The sequence below is a fragment of the Triturus cristatus genome, chromosome 5_1, assembly GCF_964204655.1.
Source record: "Triturus cristatus chromosome 5_1, aTriCri1.1, whole genome shotgun sequence".
Classification (NCBI taxonomy): domain Eukaryota; kingdom Metazoa; phylum Chordata; class Amphibia; order Caudata; family Salamandridae; genus Triturus; species Triturus cristatus.
Window position 1 is genome coordinate 777,646,099 of NC_140587.1, and position 25,395 is coordinate 777,671,493.

Consider the following 25,395-nt stretch of genomic DNA (forward strand, 5'->3'; position numbering starts at 1 on the left):
TTTTACGTTAAGCGCTAAATCATTCTGTGGCAGCCTATCTTATACTCAGGGCCACTGGAACTATGCAATTTTGCTACTGCAGCATTTTCCCCATAGTTATGGATTTGCTGCATTTTTCACATAATCCACCATCTGCTGCATATTCTATAGATTTTAACAAAAAAACATGTTTGTAGCTCACATGGATCAAACGTTACTAAAAAGCAGTGGTGGCTCATCCATTAAGGGGGAGGAGAGTTGCCCCACTGCTCTTTGAGCAAAAAAAAGAAAATGATAACAAGACATTATTATCATTTAATTTTTCCTTGTGGGAATTTGAAGTAAGGTCGGGCGGGGCAGAGCTCGCCAGAGTGAGGAATGGTTTGCACTCCCTAAGTGCACATGACTGTTCAGCTGGCCAAACAGAAATGCGCACTTAGCATGTTCTCCACCTGGCTGTTTTGCACAGCCCAGTGGCGAACATGACCAGGCTCCAGGCACTGCTTGAGCGCCCAAACAGGCCACTCAGACCAATCAGGCTCATGCAGCGTCGTGATTGGCTGGGAGTGTACAGGAGAATGGGTGCTTCTGTTCCTGCTGCAGTGGCGAGTGAGGATGGAGGAGAGGCAGCGGCGGCCGAAGATAAGTTAATTTAATTTATTTTTCTACCCCACCCCACCACCCCTGTTCTAAGGCAGCCACCACTGCTAAAAAGGCAACAACACATGTTGCCATGCACTGGAAGGTGCATCAAAAAGGTTGACAGTCACCTTTCTGTTGCTTATTGCTGAATTTGGGTGTTAATCTGGCAATAATGAGGTGAAACATTTGCCCACACAGTGTTAGCATGTGTAAAACTGATAAAATAATGTAGTAAGACTAACCCAAAAAGTGCTGCATTAAGCCGCATACGTTGGCTTTTTTTCTCTGCATGATTTAGTCAACCCTGCCACATAATTTTGTCCTCCTCACTCCCATTTCCAGCAGCCTTGCTTATCCAGTGTATAATACAATTTTTAAATAATGACTTGCATATTCATAGTCCTTTGTATGACAGATTGAGACTTCATATAATTATAGACACGGGTCACGATTCCCCATTGTGCCAACCAGGATTCAATTGTGTGACTCTTTGGTCTCACAAACAGCCATCTGCAGTGATCGCATGAGGTTCCCTGGGATTCGTTTATTTGTGTTTATTTTTTGTTTACGGTATGTGCATTATTTTACATGCAGCTGGCTAAATGTAAAAAAAAAAAATACTTACAGAAAATGTTGCTCTTTCATTTTGAGCAACTTAGCCATGTCTTTGACCCCGCCACCATGGCACCAAGAGTCACAGTTGTCATACTTTTATATGCACTTTGCCTGCTGGATGTAAATGAAGACAGCCTGGAAATGCGATAAATGCACTTCCAGGCCATCTTCATTTACAAGTATTTACAAAGGCATTTGCGCCTCCCTGGGAACATAACCAGAGCCCCCTAGGGGGGGCGTGCACCACGGTTTGAAGACCTCTCTTCTAGAGTATGTCTCACTCAGAAGAATATGCAGCTTAGGGGCTAAATTGTGGACTGTGGTGTGGTACTGGAATATTGTGGTGAGAATAAATTATAACATAAATATTGTGTTCTAAATATCATTTACAAAAACATCGCCCCACTGGAATTAATAATAGAACATTTACATTCAATGTAATGATATTTTTGTAAATAAAATTTGTATTATGATATTTATGGTAGACAATATTTATGTCCATGATCGTCCGACATACAACGTGGACGCTGGAACCAAGAGACCTTACTTTTAAGCATTGCTTCCCCATTGGACCACACTGAGGGATCCTACATAACTTAAGTTATCCACATTTTCTTTATTTCTAATGTGTCAAAAATGGCTACACTTAAAATTTGGCTGAGCACTGCTAGTAAGTTCTGTATAAATACTACACACTTATAGGTGATTTATTAAACCGCTTCACAACATCTACAGACTTCCAGCTTCATCCACCAATCTGTCACCGGCTTTCCAAACCACCTTCTCAGACTAGAATTTGCTGTCACCAACAGGATCACCCTCAGATTTGCCCCAGAACTTGTAATTATTTATTGCGGGTATGTATTATAATGTCTCCCTAGATCTAAGGAGCAGTGGAACCCTTTACAAAGTATATTTTTATTCCAACAGAAATGTCTTGAAGACAATATGCAGTGTGAAAAATATTGGGCTTATCCACAGACAATATGGCTATAAAGCCAGAAATTTGTGCAGCTGGATTACTCCAACAATTGGAACAAATGTCCAACTATTATAGGCTATACCAATAATCCATAGAGTACTCCTGAAAACAGTTACAGTTTTCCTGAAGTACTGACATGCTCAAAATTAGCAGAATGTCCACAAAGTGGAAAATACTGCTTTTGGACATGTGAAGCATTTACCATGGGCAAAGCTCTTCTTCGCTGCATCCTTATTAACTTTGGGGTGTTTTCCTACTTCTCACACAAAAATTCACTTATGCATACAATTGTCAGCAGTGTGTGTCGGCTTTTCCACAATGGAAAACTATCTGCACGGGAAATGGTATTTCCATGTTTGTGATCGTTCACCTACTTATGGAGACACATCTGATAAACCTGCCCACACTCCAATCCAAAGACTGGAAATATTTATCAACTTAAGAAAAATAGACCTCTGAGTCATAGAAATGGGCACAAAGGGATGCTCTGGTACCCCAACTGAGCATTCGCAGCGCAAGCAGAGGAAATAAACAGACATATTGGTGTTGCTACATAGGGTTCGAATAGAGATAATGTGATGAGACTGCAACAAAGGTGTTACACAGGTGCTGGATTCTGAAGTCAGAAAAATTTCGAATAGATACAGAAATATATACTCTCTCTGCCTAGGAAGCTACTCAGACGTTTTTCATCTTAAGTGCTTACAATCTTTACACGTCATAGAAGGGCACAATTAGAAGGCATGGTTAGCAAAAGCAATAAGATGGCTACAGCAGTAACAGTTACAGTTGCACTAGGATTTTTTTTTAACATTCCCACATATCCACAAACTTGCATTAACTCTGAATTTGTGAGACTGGAAACTTCACCATCCTGGTACAAGTTCAGTAGTTTAAAATCTTATTTGTGAGAATAAAAGTATGTCACTCCTAATGCTGTGAGGCAAGATGGGGATTTTCCCTTGCAAATTAATTCATTTGGGTGCCTAAATTAAAGTTTGAGCTTTTTTTTTAATCCACATACCCCGGTGCATCTGGTTCTAACAGGTGTGCAGATTTGGGTTGAAACAAGATGAAAGAAACCAGGATGTGATGGAGATGGCCTGCAGTAACATGTATTTGGGATCATATAAGAAAGCACATTGGACCGTTTTTTTGCATTACACAATTGAAACTTAGGGCAAAATCACATGATTTGCAGAGAACCACATGATATCTGATAAAGTGAAGAAACCACCATAAAAATACGACATCTCAATATTCCAAGGTCAGCAACTTAGCAATTAAAATGCTAAGTACCTCTGAGTTGGGTCGAACTGGTACAGATAATAGACCCGGGCACCAAAATAAAACTAGATCACATTAGCTAATCAGATAGCTAAAGTGGCCTACATCTGAAAATGGAGCAGTTTTGAACTGGTAAGGACTCTTTGTGCAGGTGTTTTCAAGGTATGAGGGACTGCATACATTTGTGTTTGCTAAGACCCCCAACACAAGAAACAAGTTCACCGCCAGTATGACCTTAGTCACTAACTGGATGAATGTCAACAGTCTCAAGCTGTCGAAACTGTCACTCACGCTCTAGCCACAGCAAGTTGGACTAAGGGAATACCGCTACACTGGGATCACCAAGCAACTCCCTAGAAGCCTACAAACCATCCGGAACTTAGCAGCTACACTCATCCTCAACCTCCCACACAGAACTCACATCACACCACACTGCAGCGACCGCCACTGCCTCCCGATGCACAAATGTGGTAATTTCAAACTCCTCATACACATTTTCAAAGCACTACGCCACTTAGGCCCCACCTGTCTGAGTGGTCCCATCTTCTTTCACCATCCCCCCAGACTTCTCTGCTCCACAGGACTCCTACTCGCACAATCCCACGCATACAGTGAACCAGATCAGGGAGGACGAATGTTCTTGTACATTGCTCCTAAAGAGTGGAATGGCCTCCCACTCCACATCAGAGCCTCCCCTTCTCCTTGAATTCCACAAGAAGTTGAAGAACTGGCTTTTCAATTAAACAGCCTACCATAGGCAGGGCTAGGCCCACACTTGCTCAGCATCAGGATACGAATGGGGTTTGCTTCTCATGTCTCCAAAAGCATGGAAATCACAATAAGGTCCCAGGGATGGAAACCCGCCAACTTCAACATATATCTGAGCCAAGAGCCTGCCCATAGGGAAGTTTCAGGCGTTAACACTCTGCCCAAACTTAATCCACCTGAGGGCTTCATGCCAGTGATTTCCTGGGTGGGTGGAAGGCCAGGGTTAGGGTTAGGGTTAGGGCATGACGCATATAATAGGCGAAATATAGCATAGACATCTATGCATTTCAGCTTTAAAGCAACCAAGCGATCTTCCCGGTATGCAAACAACCAATTGTTAATTGGTACAATGTGTCTCATCTAGTGAAACAGTTTGACATCGGCTAGACCTAGGCACTACCTCGTCAGCAGGCTGAACTTCTTAGATAATAAACATTAAAGTATTTATTCTCTAAAAACCTTAACCTTGTTCAACCGGATCCGTGCACCAATTTGTATTTTCATGAAAGCTGATTATATTAATGCTTCTTTGCTCAAAAAACACCTTTTACAATGAAGACTTTAGCACGTAATGCCTCAACCACGCAGCCTTTACAAGGCAAGTGACTTTTTTTCAAATAACATAATTGTTATGTCATTTTTATTTAAACGGGTTTAGGGTTGGGTAGCAGTAAAGGGAGGTAAGAGTAATTTTAGGGTTATGGGCAGTAGTAAAGGGAGGTTAGATTAATTTTAGGGTTTAGGGGTGGGTAGTGGTAAAGGGAAGTTAGGGCTCCCAAAAACAAATAGTACATTAAAATATGTATTTATGTATGGCAGTGGGGTTTACTTACCTTACATATACTACCATGCGTGGTAAAGGCATGCATGGTGACGGCATGCATGATAAAGGCATCTGCGTGGTAAAGGCTGCATGGAAAAGGCATGTGTGGTAAAGGCATGCATTGTAATGTCATGCAATCCCATGCTCATTGTAATAAAAACTATAGGTCCTCCTCCATAGTTTTTTCCCATCAACCTCCACACTCATCTTTCACTTCTTGGTCCATTAACCAATACTAACCAGATAGTATGCTGTATGCTGAAATCCACTGTCCTTTCCATAACGCTATTTCAGGAAGGAATTGCAGGTCTCAAACACAGCACAGAAAGATCAGAGCCCACTGGCAAATGCATGTCAAAGTTGTAGAACTCCTCCATTTTAAATCTGAGCAAATGTTGACTATGTTGGTGCTCTGACAACATTATAGACATTGTCTACAAGCTTTTGCCAGCTTTGTGTCTCCTTCTGAAACTTTGCGGGCTCATTAAAATAGTGTGAACTACTGTGCAATTCTATTGGTCCAGTGGTGACTAACCAAGAGTCCTTCCAGGTAAAAAAAAAGGCCAATAATCTTTAAATCGCCAAATTACTTTTTGGGGCTCTGACCGAAAGGACATACGTTACAGTGTTTAAGGCGATTCAAATGGCCACCTGTCAGACAATGGACCACTAACTGACCTCTGGTACCATGATAACCTGTTAGGTGCAGATTCTTCTGGGAGTGCAGCGCTTCTACCTTTGGACGGCGTTCTATGACAAGCTTCACCTGTTTCCTGCAGCTACATCTGGTGGATCACTGGGACCATCTGCTGGACAGCGAGGCTAAACCCGTCTCCTTTCAGTCCTCCATGGTGTGACCTCATGATGGGGCACGCACGTGCTACCAACCTCTCCGTGGTAAGCCCTTTTAGTCTACCCAGCTCAAAACACAGTGTCACCTTATACTCCTCACACTATGGTCTGAGGGCACATTGTGGAGAACTCTTCATCAATGCTTTGTGGCACAGATCAGATTAATCTCTTCATGGATGTTCTAGAGCTGGAAGCCATCTTTGTGGCACTGAAAGCTTTCTTTGCAGTGCTGTCATCCATAGTGGTGAAGATGCATACAAACAATACAATAGCCTTCTTCTATACAAGAAAACAGATGGGGCACCCACTCTCACAATCTAGCAGTGGCTCTGTGGCAGTGGACCTTACAAGTTCCTACTGTGAGGTCCACCATCCAGCTCGTGGAACAGAAAAGGGACCTTTAAGTAAAGTCTGTTCAGGTGAATTCCACTTAAATACAAAATAACCTCAGTAAAGGCCACCACCCCTGCAGATTGGCTTTGAATTTCCCAGGTAAACCATTTCAGAAAAATAAAAGGACAGTTCCTTTTCCTCTTAGGGTAGGGACCCTCCAAAACATGGAGCTAAGTAGTGAGGGGGTTGCTGGTGAAGGGGTTGATGGACTTGTCACACGATGATTCAACCCCCTTTGGCAGACATGAACTTCAAAGCCTCCCTCTTGAAAACCACCGCCATCCCCAGTGCAGACATTGTCAAGCTGGGTTTGAAGCATGGGATAAAGTGACATTATAGCTTTACCAGCTAATTTAACTATTTTTCCCACTGCTCATCCCATGTCACATATTTAGAAGGTAACGCTGGGTGGTGAAGAAGGTGTTTTGTGGTTACCAGGAATGTTACTGCAGCAGAGACGGAACTGTGAGGGGCTAAGTTTACCTTCTTAGCGAGGAGCAGTGGGCACAATGGCACGGTTGTTTATTATACGTCATTAAAGGGCAATACCTGGAAAGTACTGCAAAAGTCTACACCTGAGCGCAGCACTTCCTGTAACACAATGGCAGTTCTTTGGCACTCAGGGTTCCAAAGTGACCCAGGTGGCACACAGGGCGGACCTCTTTCATAGGACAGAACCTCTTTAAAGGTGTCAATTGAAAAGTAAATATCGAGACAATCGTTTGGGATAATCCGTTCTCAAAGGACAAATTGTCCCTCCGGTTTCATAGCCAATATGGCGGCTGCGTAGCCACAATCGCGGCATTTATGTTGCAGACTTTAGGTGTAAACAGGCATGCTGGTGTGTGGGGTGGGTTTCAGTTCAGCGGCTGCTGGAAGGGGCAGGAGGGAGGGAGGAAGGTGTTAGTCCTGGCTGCCCTCCTTTCGAAACTCGTACAATACTGTCACATGATCTGCGAGCTACCTTTTCCGAATTATAGCCAAACAGCGAATTATGTGCGCGGTGCCTCCCAAACAATACGGCTAGTGTCCGCAGCGGAGAAAGACCAACATTATTCAACTCTTCATAAAGGGAAATCTCCCTAAGCCCCTCTCACACCTCACGACGCCGAACAACAAAGCCGTTTTGACACGTTCCTTGTAGCAGGCCCTGGGGTGGGGATGCCAGCAGGGCTCTCTGCTTTCCGCGTGTGGCGGTTGTGCCTCGGTAAGAATGTTTGTGTATTATCACGTTTGACCACAAAGTATGTCCAGCACAATGCGCGAGCTGTGGAGAGCCAGCGAGACAGGAGGTTAGACAGGAGGGAGCTGGAACTCGGCTCCAGAGTTCTCTCATTCAGTCCTTGCATGGCAGAGTCTCACCATGCCTCAGATTCGGGGGCCCTCGCTGTTTGCACCCAGTGCTGACAATACAAGAGCACAAGTCATGGCCACTTTTTTCTTAGGAACTCACTCACCACCAATGATTTAAAAATACCAAGGCTGCCTAGTCTTGGTTCCACCTCATGCTTCTTTTTTTCACCACCATACATTTCCTGTCTGTTTACCTAATTTTTGCTCTGATCTTCCGCCAATCCCTCGGTATCCCCTGTGGTAGTAAGACAGTGTCTCAAGTGAGTGAGAACCAGGTGGGCCAAGTAACAGGCACAGTAAACTTTAGAAGACGTACCCCCTTCCGAAACCCCATAGCTATTTTTGCTTTCTTTCACACTATTTACTGGGTTCTTTTATCATCAAACTGTCATCCTTTGGTACTGTTTTCCTATCTTTTCTTCCTCCTTGTTTCCCCCTTCTCTGTATTTTTCTGGAGCAAAGCACTGGCCACGTCATAGTGTTTTAAAAAAGTCTTTCAGCCATGCTGTACAGTAGCCGCTCTGCTCAGCAGCATGGCTAAAACATTGACTTTCAGATTGGCCTGAGTGAGATCTATTGGCTTTCCCAATGCTTGTTCTATAAGGCACTCAGTTCCAGTTAACCACCCATCAGACGCTGAGTCGTGCAGTCCTGTTCACTACCTCCATCTGCCCTCAATGAGCTGCACCCTTCGACAGAGCATCTTTTGCGATAGCGAGCAGACTTTTCTCTACCATTAAAGGCAGAGGCGCAACTGGAGCCAAATTGCAGGGGGGGGGGGGGGGGGGCTACTAAAAATTTCGGGGGGGGGGGCTGATTCTTCCAGCAATATGCAGCGTGGAGATGCAGGGGCTCTAAGAAGGGGTGAAAACACAACAAAGCCTCGTTAGCAAGTAAATGGTCTTATAAAGACCTGTGAAGTACTCGGTGCGGCTGTGTGTGTGCCAGGGAATCTGTCTCAGCCGGGCTGACACACACGACGGAGGTGGGGGAGCTGAAGCCCTTTGAGCCCAATGGGCGTTGCGCGCCTGATTAAAGGACACCACTTACCAAATCCACCATTATTTCCAACGACCTCAAGCCCGTGGTGACGACTAAGAGATTGCACCTTGAAGACCCCTTATTCTTCAATCAACCATGTGCTACTTACTGGTGTTTGATACAGATACATTTTTATACTTTACCTGTCAGTCTTACAGCTGCAGAGAAATAATTTATGTTTTATCTGTATTTCATTTGCATAAGGCTTTTAGCATTCCTGCAGGACTGCGGGTGGGGCTGGGGATGCAGCACTACACTCTGCACTGGATTGCTTGACTTGCTAAGAGAAGTCTCGGTCTGTTCATTTAAGTTTGATAATATATTTATTGGGTTTTTCATTATAAATAAGGCTTCCTGTTTTCACTGATTTTTACAGAGATATACAGACAGAAAACCACTTATTCTCTTGTCAGTATTTATTTTTTAAATGTGGATAAAAACTGAAATTGGGTTGCTTTTTGAGTGATCCTAAATGCACTGTGCCATGACTACCAGGCCAATAACTGTGTGGATTGAAAGGTAAGGGGGTGAAAAAAGAAAGGTGTTTTAGTAAAGAGGCTTAAACAGCAGGCTGATACTGAAATGTGCATATTTTCATATAAGTGCATTGATTTGTCTTCTGCGGGTGTTCATATCACTGAAACCTGGCAGGCATTCAAGCATGAGTGCATATTTATTGGTTAAATAAATGTGGAAATATACCAGTTTCAGCTTTTCTTTTTAAACAAAACCCATAAGAAATATGTATAAATGCAGATAAAATTGAGGAAAAATAAATATGGATACATTCAGATGGAAATGACAAAAAAATAAATACCATTAAACTAGGAGCTCTAATTATAAACAATATTTGCAATTGGCAGAGTACATCAAGATGTTAAATAGAGCAGTCAGATAACATGAACATTTCACCATGTAAGGAAACATAAATTAGTAAATGGACAATTGTGTGTCGAACAGCAATGATCATGAGGATCTAGTCATTGTTAGAGGTGGACAGAACTCCCAGAATTACCCAAAACCTTTGCAAGACTCCGCGGAGTTCCAAGAGCGGCAGAGTTGTGGCACGTTGCACTGACTTTTAGCACCAGGAGCTTGTGCCGCGCTGTAAAATTAGCGTGAACTGCACCACATGGCGCACCACGTGGCACTCATTCTTTCTGCTGCTCAAATTGATTTTCTACTCGAGCAGCAGCTTTCTCATTGCGAATGGCAGCTTTCTCAACACGAGAGGTAGTGACCTGCCGTGACCGCCTGCATTGAAAAATCTCGCTGGGAGGAAGTCTAGCCTGTGCACACCAACTTATTGCTGTTGAGCCATATACGAGAAAAGACTCTGACACATGGCAGAGGTTTTTTGAAAGTGTGGAGTGGCCAAAACTTCACAAACTCTGCCGGAGGAGCTAAATTTACCGCCCACCCCTATTCATTGTGCATTAGTGAATGTCAGTAGCGTACTGCCACAATGTTGTGAACTGGGGTAAAACGAAGAACTGGGGAAGAGTTAGGGCTGGTAATCAAGGAGCAGGCGGTAGGCCATATAATTCAAAGAGAAATGTATATGTATGGGCATACAGGCAGGTGGGACTGTGGATACGAAGCATGGGGGTAAAAACCGCTGGCAATCGCAAGAGTGGGGATCCTCATCACAGAGGCTGTGGTTCACAGAGGTGGCGTACGTAAGTCACGGGAGGATTGTCATTCCCCACCTCCTATAGGAATTGTGAGAGGAGGGTAGCCCACTGGGAAGAGATAGGTCGCTTGTGCAAGTATTAAACCTCCTCAGCTGCGCCCCATTTGTGCACTGCCATGCTGCTGATCCAGCGCGAGGGGCAAATTTTACATATCCTCCCTGCGTCACAGATCCGTCACCACACAAGCTCATTCACGCACGCATTCATTGGTGGGGCCCATAACACCAACACTCATACGTCTCACACGTATCTATACACAGGAGGATGAGGAATCCGCTGGACATGTGGGGGGGTACCTTATTACCTATAGGGAAGAACAATTATATTACAGAATGTACATATTTACATCAACACCTATAGGATCCTAACCTTAACATCAAGGCACTCCACCACTTGGTCGATGGACCAATTAGTTGGACTGGTTGATGGTGATTTAGAACCAGCTAAAACACATTTAAAAGCTTCAGAATCCTTCAGTAACCTAATGGAAAAACCACAAACTCATTATTTCTGTTAATCAAATATTGTTTATCTAAAATCTTGTTTGCAATTATATAATTAGCATTTCGGTCAATCAAATTTGAATTTCAGTCTATCAACACAAATCGCATGACATTTTATATTTACCTATTCTTGCTATCGGGGTCTTTTCTAATTCAATTGGCTCTGCATAAACCAAATTCTCTGCTCAATTGTCCCAATAGAAAGCAGGCCAAGACTCAAAGTCCGGGAAAGTTCTTTGCTCAGCACGACACAGTCCCAAAGATCTCCAAAGGACCAAAATCGCGCAAGCATGTAGCTCATCTGTCATTGCCTGTGGGGTGTGTAGGAGATCGTTAACTCCTCCCTATTCGACTACCCTTTTTATAATAAATTCTGGGTAACATGAAACATTTCTTGGGCTATAATGAAATTCGATTGGTCCATTTGGCGAAATTTGTAATATCATCCGACTTTCCCATCGGCTTGGGTTCTCAGAGAAGTGCTGGGTCACTTCCTTGGTCTATGTCATACTCATGCAACATTGTTGTTTCCTGGTTGTGGCTAATCATTATTTCCTCCGGTGATTTTCACTGACTGAAGTTTGGCAGTCCTCCATGTTCCTATCCTTGACCAGGAACACTGTGCTCTGAATTGAGGATGCCTGGAGATCTACGGAGCCGTCCGAGTCTGCGCAGTAGACATCGCGCTCACGAGACGGTGGCCACTTCCGATCTCCATTTTGAATGTCATGGCTTGGTAGGCCCGAATGCCAACCTAAGCAAAACAAACACAAAAGAGTAATTAATATGCGGAAATGAAGATTCTAATGTTAAACCCTCACTAATCCCTTTTATGTATTAGTATTTTCCTAGCTTATAGCGACACTTAAATCAATGATACTCACTATTTGGCATCAACAGGAACGCAAACGTCACCAAAGCAACATAAATCATGCAATATACTATCACCACACATACTACTGTTAATAGGCATACCACAATTAGTTATTAGAGTTATTCTGCCTTGCAAATAGCAATGAGTCCCGCATTTGATTCGTGTTTACCCAAATTGCAAGTTGTTGGTTAGTATAACACAGCACACAGTTAATTCAAATTAAAATATAAGTCGATTACGTAATTAGTATTTTCATGCAAAATAGAGAAGGTATACAAAAACTTGCTTTACCTGCTCCATCAATCCCCCCTTTGGTGATTTTTAATATCTAAACAACAGGAATTAGGGGGGTCAAAGGGAAAAAGTTTATAGACCAGCAAGATGAAGTTTCCCCATATACTAACTAAACACAGAGGTCATCTCAGGTCTAAGAAGGTAGTGAACACAAAAGACCAAGGCAGTTGAATTGAATCCCCACAGGGATAATCCCGAAAGAGGACTGGAGCCCTCACTCACCAAGAGGTGACATGCTTCATCATCGGGTTCGTTCCTCCAGTGGAAAAACCTAGTTCCGAAGGGGGCTACAACCTCCTCACCAAGAGTGAGGAGTCCAGGGATTTTGTTCAGCGAAGATGAGGCTGTATGTACAAGGAGTAGTGTTCCTTATACTGTGAGTGAGGTAAAAGAGAGCAGTGCTAGAGAATCAGTGGTGAGAAAACTAGTGGTGAGAAAACTAGTAGTGAAGTTAAAACTGGCTAGTGAATACCAAAAAAGGCTTTACTGTGTAGGTGCATAAGGTAGAGTAGTGGAGATTCGACACTACTCTTCGCAATAGGTCGACATGTTTCAGCCCTTGGGATCAATACAAGGATCTGGGCTTTCTTCAGGACCGGGGGAAAGATAAAGCTACTGCTGTGGTGTGCTCAAATTGAACAAAATTATTTTTAATAGCACCATAAAATCCCTTAAATTTTGATAACATTTTAATAGAAATTAATTCAGTTCTCGTAAGTTTTGTTAGGTCACATGATTATTTCCCCTGTTTCATCCTCTCTTGTCTTTTTATACACATTCTCTTTCCATTCTTCTAATTCTATATCTTCCATTTCTCTTTCCTTTCTTTCTTTCTCTCTTTTCTTAGCAGCTTCTCTTTTTATATGATTTTGTAATTTTTTTCTTTTACCACATAATCATCCTAGTCTCAGTATTAATACTAAAAATATCACACATGTTACTGGAATTAAAATCCTACCAATAAATGTACTTCCTAATTTTAGTAAAATGTTCTTAATAGTAGAAAACCCTTTTCCAATCTTCTCCCAAACACTTTCAACCTCCAATGGAACAATCTCTTCGTGCAAATCAGTTATATTCTTTATGTATGTCTTTAAATCTTGACTTTCGTCAGGAATATAAGTTCAACAATGTTGAACCTTCAGCATTCCACAGACTCCACACTCTTTGGCCAAAATAATATCAAGGGCAAGTCGATTTGCATCACCATGGCTCGCATGGCAACCATTTCTGTATTTACCAATAAAAATCCTCCAGCAATGCTTATCGATAAGCGATCCACTACTGTAGACAATTTTCTAATTTTGTGTGTATTCAGAGATATTCCAATGGCTGGTATCAGTGCCCCAAAAATATCCCCTACAATTTCTGCCCAACTCTGTCTCCTTCTACGTGTTAGTTGCCTACTTATCTCATGTGCACCATCTTTTCCCCTTCCCACATGAAATATCTTTGTGAAGACCAGGCCTAGGTAACATGTGGCATACCAATGGTCCGGTAATCGATAATAAGCTTTGTTCCCGCAGATAAAATATAATTCAGGGAATACCGGATCATTTCCTCCTTTAAATCCCCATCCACCCATGATTCTATAAGTATCATGGCAGTCACTCGCACCTATGAAGTAATTATCATATACAGTTTGATTTCTTCTAATACACAATTTCCCTTTCTGAGGCCAATCTAAAGCCGTAGCTGGACTAGTGTCTCCTTTTAAATGTTTCTCTCTTTCAACATCCCAGACTGTCTTTTCTTCCCTTCCTTCAGGTATCTTCTTTTGCATTTTAAGTCTCCTTTCTTCTACCATATTTAGAAAAGTCTTTTCTTCTCTCTTCAAACTACAAGTTAGATTATTTCTAAATACTGATTCTAAAGTTAAATCTCTAGTTTCTAGAAAAAATTCACCTAAAACTTTACCAGGTTTTACTCTGTTCAGTTCAGGAACTACAGGTACTTGTGAAAAAATGTTATCTACATCAGAAAAATGATATTCTAGTTTCCCTGCTTTATAAAACAAACTTGCTAATACGCTACATGTTATTCCATATGTTACTGGTAGGTGATGGTAAGTGAGTGAGTCCCTCAGACACTGATGCAGGCAACTGCACGCAGACATAGAAATCTCTCACATCCATTGTTTTTACATATTCATACAACAATTTTGAGAACACATTATTAGAAAAATCAGCTATGGACCTATCTTTATGTAAGTAAGTTCTATCTATTCCTCTAGTTGGATTAATATCATGAATCTTCTCTACATCAGTCCTATTTTCGCTATGACCTTCTATCGTCTCAAACGTTACTTTAAATGAAACTATTAAATCTAACACACTCCACAGAAGCATTAGTAATCCTGTACAACAGCAATACACCTTGCACCATCTTCGAAGGAACACACATGTAGATTTTCTACTTTCTGTGTTTGCCATTTCGGAAAATGATCAGTGTCTTTTGACTTAGCCTCGTCTACACACAACTAGTTTCTTCTAAACCCAAGGCTATAGGCGCCTACTCGGTTCTTTTCGGATATGTCTTTTGTTTGGTATTTTCAAAATTCTCTTCTGGAACACCTTGGTTTCCTCAATTTGGCATTTGATCGTCTTTCACTTTGCTCTCACAATCTTGATTCAACATTTCCTGAACATCCGTCTCTTACCCGATGTCGGACAAGATAACTCTCAGGATTTCCCATTCTTCGTCTTCCTCAACCACTTCTGGTATAGTCACCCCTAGATCCCCTTGGCTGTCTGCTTCCTCTTGTACTAAGGAAGTGCCACGTTCTGGTGACTTATACTTTTGGTTAGGTTTCCTAGTCCGTTTTCTTTCCTCTGATGGTGTCTGTTCAATGTCTTTTGATTTCTCTTGGCTAGACACCTCATTCACTTGTTCAGCTCTAGATGACTTTACTCGTGTCAATCGGTATCTCAATCTCTTTATCTTGTTTGGCCAAACTTCCTCCTTTGCTGGCCTTTTCAACTTATTTCCTTTTTCACTTCCCTCAGTTCTCCATGCTCTTTTTCTCAGAACTCGACCTTCCTGTACTTCTTCGTCACTGTCCTCAGATTCAGTTTCACATTGACTCTTACTTTCAGTAGTTTTTCTTTTCACCACTTCCTTTTTCTTATCTACTTCTGTCCCTCCTCGTGTTTCTTCCACACAATCTTCCTGCTGACTAACTGTCCCTTCTTCTACCTGGATGTATGGTTTTCCTATACCTCCTCGGGGGTCTTCCGCAACAATCTTTCCCTTTCTCTCTGTATCTGGTACCTCACCATCTACTTCTGTGATTTCAGGTGGAATTTCTCTTGTTTTTACATGCGGAGCTTCTTTATCAAGAATTTCTTTGACAGTCTCTTCACTGTTTTAGTTTACCTTTTCATGTACTTGTACTGGTTCAGTATCTGACTCTGAGCTAGTGTCAGAAATTTGCAATCTCCTTCTTAATGGTAGATTCTCTGGTGCTGTAACTGTGCTTGATTCTAACTCCCCCCTTTCAGGAGTTGGTCTTGGTCTTGTTTCTTCTGAATCTGACTCGGAACTGGTATCGGATTCTTCAAAGTATTCTTCTTCACGGTTATCCACTGGATTTGGAATTCGCAGGGTATGACTAGCATGAATCCAATTCTTTACTCCTGCACATTTCACAGCTGCCGTCGTAGTCAAGATTACCTGACGTGGTTTACCCCACCGTGGGACCAGACAATTTCTTCTTCTATGCACTTTAACTCTCACCCAGTCACCTAGACTTAGATCATGAGCTGGCTTCTTTTCAAGAGTGGTTGCATCCGATCCAAACTGATGAAACACAGAATGAACGGAATCAGCCAACCCCTTGCAATAATCCAACACCAAGTCATCACATATAGGGAATAGTTTGTTGACAGGAATGAAAACATGTCCCATTGCCCTCCCCATTACTATTTCATGGAGGACTCAATCCAGTATTCCTATCAGGGATAGATCTAATAGTCATGAGCACTAGAGGCAAGACATCAGGCCATTTCAAACATGTGGCTTAACACATTTTTCGCAATCTGTTTTTAATGGTGCCATTTACTTGTTCCACCACACCAGAAGCCTCTGGACGATAAGCACAATGCAGTTTCTGTTGTACATTTAATGCTTCACAAATCAGTTTCATGATTTCATTATGAAAATGCTTTCCTTTATCTGATTTGATCGTGACTGGAAAACCAAATCTGGGAATGAATTCTCTCAATAGTAGTTTTGCTACAGTAATTCCATCACTTCTTCTAGTTGGGTATGCTTCCACCCATCGAGAAAACAGGCAAACTACCACTAGAACATACCTCAATCTATTGCAGGGGGGCATTTCAATGAAGTCAATCTTCATTCTGGTGAAAGGCCCTCCTTCTCGTCCTATTGTTCCTAGGCTCACCACTGCCTTCCTTCCAGGATTGTATTGCTGACATATAAGACATCTCTGACATAGGCTCTCAGCTACAAGTCTAAACTTGGCATTATACCATGTCTGTTTGAAAAGTCTGATCATAGCATCCCTTCTTACATGTGCTTGTCCATGTAACATCCGTGCCATGGTAGAAACCATGCTATCAGGCATGACTGGTCTTCCATCCTGATAAAACCACACATGATCTGTCTCTCGGGGTGCACATGCTGCTTTTATCCACTGTTTCCTTTCCTCATCTCCTGCTTCTTCTTGCAACTGCCTCACCTCCTCCCATATGTTCACAGTGTTAGTAAAAAGCAAGGGACATAAATTAATTTCTTTTTCCCTGCCACGATTTACTGAATTCTGGTTTCGTGCACAATATTGTGCCATGTCATTAGCAAACTCGTTCCCTGCTGATATATAATCAGCGGACTTCGAGTGGACAGCACATTTTACTACTGACAATTGCTTAGGCAGCTGTATTGCCTCAAGCAACTGTCCAACCACTTCAGCATTCCTTATAGGAGTTCCACTCGATGTCAAACATCCTCTTTGGTACCATATTTGCCCAAAGTCATGCACCACACCAAAGCTGTACTGACTATCGGTAATCACAGTCACTCTCAGATTCTTTCCCAACTTGCACGCTCTTGTTAATGCAAATAGTTCAGCAACCTGGGCTGATTTCACTCCTTTCAGACAAGATGCTTCCAATACAGCTGCTACAGTACACACTGCGTACGCTGTACTCAAAATTCCCTCATCTGTTCTCAAGCATGACCCATCCACAAACATCACATAGTCACTTTCTGTCAGAGGTACATCTTTTATATCAGGGCGTGGCTTGGTACAAAAATCAAGCACTTCCAAACAGTCATGATCCACATCATCCCTGACTTCCACATTCTCAGCATCAGGTAACAATTTCGAAGGGTTCACATTCAGACACCTCACAAGGCTCACATTCGTTGCACCTAAAATGACTTTCTCATACTTAGTTAGATGACTATGCGTTATAAACTGAGTGCGGCTCCTAGTTAAAAGGATCGCCACGTCATGAGGCACAAACACTCTCACAGGATATCCCATCACAATTCCTTCACTCTGTTCCAAGCTTTTACAAGTAACTGCTACAGCTTTCAAACAACCAGGCAATGCCACAGCTACAGGATCTAATATAGCTGAAAAATATGCAATTGGTCTTCTCAATTTTCCATGTTTCTGTACTAGTACGGAAAGTGCACATCCATTTCTTTCGCTGCAATAGAGCTCAAATTCTTTCTCATAGTCAGGCATTCCAAGAGCTGGGGCTTCACACAAACAATCTTTCAATTGTTTAAAAGCCTTCAACTCTTCTTTATTCAATTGAATGGGGTCTTTTACATCACTCTTTGTTAACCCCTTCAGTGCCCATGACGAGCTGGACTCGTCATGGGCCGCGGTGGCGCTGTGCCCATGACGAGTCCAGCTCGTCATGAACTCCGCCCGCTAATACAAAGCGCGGCACTGGGCGGGGAAAGGGGCGGGCATGCAAGGGGTTAAACGTACCAGAGTTTTTGCAATCAATGAAAAATTACTAATTCCCTGACGGCAATATCCAACCATTCCAAGAAACATTCTCACCTCTCTTTGTGTCATTGGTGCTCTCATTCCTTTGATTATCCTGATTCTGTCTGCGGTCACTTTTCTGAGCCCTTTTTCAATTTTATGGCCTAGATTTTGTACTTCCTTTTGACAAAATTGTAACTTTGATGGGGATACTTTAAGTCCTCCATCTGCTAAATGATTCAGCAATGCAACAGTATCCACTATGCAAGGTTCTCGAGTTCTCAATGCCACCAATAGGTCATCGATATATTGGACTAGTACCGAACTTTCAGGCATTTTTAAATCTTTTAGGGACTTCTTCAGAATCTGATTAAATATCGATGGACTTTCTGTATACCCCTGTGGGATTCGGCACCATGCCAAAGTACGTTCGCCAAATCGGAACGCAAAAATCTGTTGGCTATCAGGGTGCAATGGAATGGAAAAGAAAGCATGACACAAGTCAATCACTGTGTACCATTCTGCATCATGAGGCATCTGATATAGAATCACAGATGGATTTGGTACAATGGGACAACATGATACAACAATTTTATTCACTTTTCTCAGGTCTTGTACTATCCTGAAAGTTCTGTTAGGCTTTTTCAGACCCATAATTGGCAAATTACACGGACTGCTCATTATTTCTCTCAAAATACCTTGTTCAATCATTCTGTCTATTATAGGAGTAACTCCTGCAATTATCTCGGGTGTCAATTTGTACTGTGGAATATTTGGGTAACTTACTCCTTCCTTTACAGTAATTTTTACGGGATCTACATTTTTCATTAATCCCACGTCTTCTCCCGTGAAATCCCATTCCTCCGTTTTCACTGTTTTCTTCAATTCCTGAGGCAATTTCTCTGGGTCAAATAGTGCAAATGCCTCAGTAACTTCAGGTTCCATATTAACTATAGTCCTTTTGTACAGTACATCCTCATCAGGAGTCTCAAAGGCTATGTCATCAGGAGTACAAAAAATTGTGAAATTCATTTTACACAATAAGTCCCGTCCTAACAAATTTACAGGGCTGGTATTGCACACGACAAAACGGTGCATCTCGGAAAATTTCCCTATTTTGACCTTAACTGGTTCAGTAAGATACATTTTTATCTGTCTGTAGGATACTCCAACTACTTGGATTGTCTCATCCGAGAGAGGAAAATTTTTAACATCAGCTGATCTAACAGTTTAACGAGTAGCACCAGTATCTATTAGGAAAGTAATGTTTTCGTCATTTATCTTTCCATCTACAAACAGGCCTGTCTGGTCTACTTCCAGAGTTGCGCCAAGTACGCACTCTTCTTCCTCTCCTCGGCACCGTCAATAACTCTCTTCTGACTCCCTCTCATCGCGTTGTAGCCAATACTGCGAAACAGCACTAGCGCGCGGCAGCTTAGTTACCTGTTCTTCGTTGTAGAATCCTGTCTCATTACTGTATCTCTGAGGATTTACGCTCTGTGGAAAAGGCGGTTTTGGCACCTGACATTGTTGGGCAACAACCTGCTGCTGTCGCTGTGGTTGACAACTCACCTCATTCTGCACCTGTGGATTTAATGATGCATTATCGACATTAGCACTTGGGGGTAATTTACACTTGCATTTCCAATGCACTATCTTTCCGCAGTTATGACATGGCCACTTCTTTTTGGCTTCATCTATACTAACCTGTCCTTTTCCTTTCCCAATATTGGGTTTTTGTTTCATATGGCTCATGCCATTTGCTTGTTCAATCAATTGGGCTTCCTGTTTTTCTGCCACTTTCACTTGAGCCCACATGGCTTTCTCTTTTAACTTACGTTGCTTGGCTTCAATCTCATCGCTAAAATATTTTGCATGCCTCAATACTTCATCTATCTTTTAATTTTGCCAATCTACAGTATGTTTTTTAATCATTTCACTTACTTCAGGATGCACCCGTACACAAATCGATATACAAAATGACTCAAATCTTTCTCACTCAAATTTTCATCACCACTGTATTGTGTATTGTTTAAAAGCCAATAACAATCTCTCATAATAGTCATGTACAGATTCTTTTACTTCTTGGTGAGTTCTATCAATCTTTACCCAATCAGTTTCTTTTGGCGGTATTTTATTTTTCAGGAAGGTAACTACCTGTTCGTATTTTCTCATTACTTCCGGATCAGGGGCACCTGTTTTAGGATCTCTAGGGTATTCTTGAGTAGGCCAACCTATTGTAATTTTACATTCTGCCCATAGACTGTTCAAATCAATCCACAGTACTTTTGATAAGTTGACAAACCTGTCTACCTGCCTATACCACTCCACTGGCTTCTCGCGCAAACGGGGAAAATCATTTGTAAATGATAAAATGTCCTGTCTAGTCCAGGGGACATGCACATAGCCTCCTCCTGGAATCTCCTCATGGGACACTCAGTTACCCTTTTTCAAAACCACCTGCTCTTCCATTTATCTACATCGCCCCATTTTCTCAGTAAAACAATTAGCTCTTTAGTTTGAGTTATTCTTCCTGCAGTATTCAGATTCTCAATGGGCCCGATTCCCAGAACTAACTTAAGACAAAATCCTAAACTTATTACTTTTGGTATTCACAGAAGTTAGGATTTTGTCTTAAGTTTGTCTTAAGACAGACTTAAGACAAACTCAAGACAGACTTAAGACAAACTTAAGACAGACTTAAGACAGACTTAAGACAGACTTAAGTTAGGATTTTGTCTTAAGTTTGTCTTAAGTCTGTCTTAAGTCTGTCTTAAGTTTGTCTTAAATTTGTCTTAAGTCTGTCTTAAGTCTGTCTTAGGTTTGTCTTAAGTTTGTCTTAAGACAAACTTAAGACAAAATCCTAACTTCTGTGAATACCAAAAGTAGTAAGTTTAGGATTTTGTCTTAAGTTAGTTCTGTAAATCGGCCCCATCGTCTTTTTCAGCAAAGTCTACTCTGTATGGTTTCTGTAATGACTTTATTTTTTCAAAATCCATACCCATTTCACCCGCTACTTCTTCCAATTTTCCATGTAAATTTCTTGCTCTCCATGTTATACTTTTACATAGAAACATTAGTTCTTCATCCTGATATGCTTTTAATTTTTCTCTGGGAATAGTTCCTACAATTAATTATTCTAAAACTATTTTTTTAATTTTTTTTTTTTATTAAAACCTTTATTTTCGAAAGTCAGGACACAGCTATTCAGCCGACAACCCGGAGGTTCGGCAGCATCGGTATATAGAAACAGAGATGCGTCCCCAGTACCGTGAAAGGAGAAGTGCAAAGGTTCAATTTTTAAATAAACACAAAACACACAACAACCCCCAGCAAGGCAAGAACACTGAAAGCCCATGGTGAAAGCCCCCCAGGGGAGGCCGGACCCCACTCATCTACCAGTAACAGTACAGTGTAAAGAGGAAGAAGGGGGACAGCAGAGGCCAAAGAAGTCCATTAACCATACTGAGCTGGAAAGAAGGTTAGGGGCAAAGCTGTTCCTCGGGAGGATCCAGATCCGGGGCAAGACATATTCCCCCCCTGTATTGATTCCACCGCCCCCAGATGGCGTGCCACTTCCGGGGGCGGCGTCTAGCGCAATATACCGTCTTCTCCCTTAGCATACTCCAGTCCATATTTTCTTTCCACGCGGTCAATGTGGGGGGCCCCGCGGAGCCCCACAATCGCGCGATATCTCTCTTAGCGACCATGTTACCCAGAGTCACCCATTGGGTCTGTGCCTCATCATGGTCAGTGGGCCCCCAGACATTCAGGAGGCAACACCGCGCTTCCGGCTGCATAGCAATGCCCGTCACCTCCCCCATCACTGCATGGACTCTCCTCCAGAATTCCGTAATGACACCACATTCCCAAATGATATGCAGGAAAGTACCCACCATACCACATCCCCTCCTGCACAGGCCGTCCTCCGAGAATCCCATGTGAACCAGCCTTGGCCCCGTCACATACACTCGATGCAATATTTTAAGCTGCACCAGCCTCAGACGCGACGGGATCGCAACCTCCTTAGGAGAGGAAACAGCAGACTGCCAATCCTCATCATCCAACTCAAGGCCATCCCTAGTCCACTGATCCCTCAGCCCCAGAAGCATGTCCGCCCGGACGTTGATCAGTTTCTTATAGATAAGCGAGATCGTTCTCTCGGGCATATGGCCATCCAGGACCCGGTCCTCTAAAGGAGAGGACTCAGGCACCTTCTCACCCTCTACGAGGACTGATCGGAGGGCGTGACGCACCTGAATATATCGGAAATACTCGGAGGGCCCCAGCTCATACTCCGTCTGCAACTCTTCAAAGGACTTCACCTTCCCCTTATTCAGCACATCCCCCACCCTGGAGATGCCGATCAGGTCCCATTTATCAAAACCTTTTGTATGCCAAAGCCCTCCCAGTCTCTCCGATTCAAACAGCGGGGTATCGAGGGTGAGCCTATCCTTCCAGCCCAGCGAGTCAGTTGCCATCTTCCACACACGCACTGCCACACCAGTGGGCCCCGTGAGGGACGAGTCTAGGGACCGCGAGTACAATGCCCTGTAGTAGTTACCACCACGCAGCAACCACCTGTCCATGGCATACCCAGGGCTGAGGGCAAGGCCATAAAACCCATGATTAATCGCGCTCAGCTGGGTGGCCCAATAGTACCGTCGGATGTCAGGGAGCGCAATGCCCCCGTCGTACCATGGAAGCGTCAACTTTGCAATAGCTATTCGCGGCCGCCCATCCCACAGCAACATTCGTTGGAGGCCTTCGACCTCCCGAAAGTATTTGGCCGGTACCCAGTCCAAAGTATTCTGCAGTGCGTAGAGGAAGCGGGGAAGAGACATCATTTTGAACAGGGCCGCACGCCCAACGAGGGAGAGCGGCAGCCTCCGCCAGCCTTCAACATCCCGCCTCAGGCGTGCCAGGGGGGGGAGCAGGTTCTTCTCATATCGCACAGCAGAGTCCATGGAGATAAAGATCCCCAAATACACGAAGCCCTGCTGAGCGACCTGTATCGAACATGTTCTAGGGATCGGTGGAACCTCGCCACTAAGAACATACAAGTACGATTTGCTCCAGTTGATAACGAGACCAGAGTTCCTACCAAAAGATGTGAGTACGTCACAGACCACTATAAGTGACTTCTTGGGTGAGGCAAGATACAGCAGGATATCATCGGCATAGAGCGAGATACGGTCCTCGTGTTCAGGCGACCATCTAAGGCCCCGTATATCCGGGTGCCAACGTATCCACGCAGCCAGCGGCTCAAGGGCGAGGGCGAACAACAAAGGCGACAGGGGACAACCCTGCCGAGTACCCCTCCCAAGCTGAAACGGAGTCGACGCCCGACCATTCACCACCACACTCGCAAGAGGCCCCTCATACAGCAACCTCACCCAGCTCACAAAACCGTGGCCAAAGCCGAACTTGGTCAGCACGGCCCATAAATATGCCCATTCCACCGTGTCAAAGGCCATCGTGGCGTCAAGAGACGCCACAATAGCTGGTTCACGCAGCGTGCCCGCCCTGGCGATTACGCCATGAAGGCGCCGAAGATTTAACGCTGTGTTTCGGTGCGGGATGAAGCCGGATTGATCCGGGTGGACCAAGTCACCGAGTACCCTAATCAATCGGGTCGCCAGGATTTTAGCCAGAATTTTCGGCTCTGCGTTAAGGAGTGAGATAGGCCTATATGAGGCGCACTTATCTCGGGGTTTGCCCTCTTTGTGTATAACCACAATCGTCGCCAGTCGCTGGTCCAACGGGAGGGTCCCACTCCCCCGCGCCTCCACAAACATGGCGCGCAGGTGAGGGGCAACTCTATCCGGAAACAGCTTGTACAGGTCGACCGGCAAGCCGTTCGGTCCCGAGGCCTTGCCCGAATTTAACGCGCGGATAGCCCCCGCCACCTCGTCAACCGTTATGTCACCATCTAGATCGTCCCTATCTATATCGGAGAGACAGGGCAGCTCGATATCACGGAGGAGGTCACACGAGTCCTCGGGCGGCCTGTCCGACACTGAGGCATAAACCCTACAGAAATAGTCCGAGAAACACTTTACAATCCTCTCAGGTTCCACAATCGCCTCTCCCCTCTCTCCCGTCAACTCTGGCACAACTCTATTGACCCGTTCTTTTTTGTCCAGCCAAGCCAGGAGTTTCCCTGCCTTGTCACCAACATCATACAAACGGCCCTGCTGTTCCCTACTGAGGGTCTTAGCGGCGTTCGTCACCAGGTCCTTATACTCAGTTTGCTTCAGGCAAAGCTCATGCAGTGAGGCCTCTGTAACCTCCTCCTCCAGCGCTCCCTCCAGAGCCGCGATCTCCTCCTCAACCTGCAGAACCTCGCCATCTCTACGCCGCTTGGCAGCTACTACAAGGGAGAGGGCTTCCCCTCGGAGCACGGTCTTAAACGCTTCCCACAGCGACACTGCCGAGTCCACGGATCCCTGATTGTCCTTGAAAAAATTATCTACTGTCTTTACCAGTGCGCTGCGCATCTTGGGGTCTCGGAAATACCACGGGTTGATAGGGGCCACCCTTCCTCCTCCCTCCCGACCCAGATCCAGCCGGATCCACACTGGCGAATGGTCAGATATACCACGCGCCATGTGCCTCGCCTCGGAGACCAATGAGGCATGCGCAGCCAGAGTGAGTAGGTAATCAATCCTGGAAAGGCTACCATGTGCCCCGGAGTGGAACGTGTATTGGCTCTGTGTGGGGTGCCGGAGCCTCAGGCCAAGCGTGTCTAGGAAGTCTGGAAGCCACTTCTGAGCCCCCCCTGTGTCTCTGGGCGGGTATCTATCCAGCAGGCCGGAGCCAACAGCGTTGAAATCACCTCCCACCACAAGCATACCCCCCGGGAGATCCAGCAAGGCACTACCCAGATCTGTGAACGTGGAGGCCTGCAGGGCCGGCGGGACATAAACCGAAACTAAAACCAAAGTTCTTCCTTCCCACCGCCCCGCCACCGCCACAAACCTCCCCCATCATCAACAATGGTGGAGTCCACCTCAAATGGTAGCGAGGCTCTGACTAGGATGCCCACACCCCTGGACCCAGAGGAGAATCCCGAATGTGCTATGAATTTATAACCCTTCCTATTCAGCGCATAGCACGTATTACCTATAAGATGCGTCTCCTGCAGCAGGGCAACATCCGGCATTGACCGTTTCAAGAATTGCAAAACAATCCCACGCTTAATGCGATCCCCCAAACCATTAACATTCCAGCTTATAACACTTAAACCCCTACCCCCCATCCTCAAACGTAAAGAGGCCCACCCCACACCCGAAGAGCCACCATGGAACAGTCCTGGAAATAATCACCA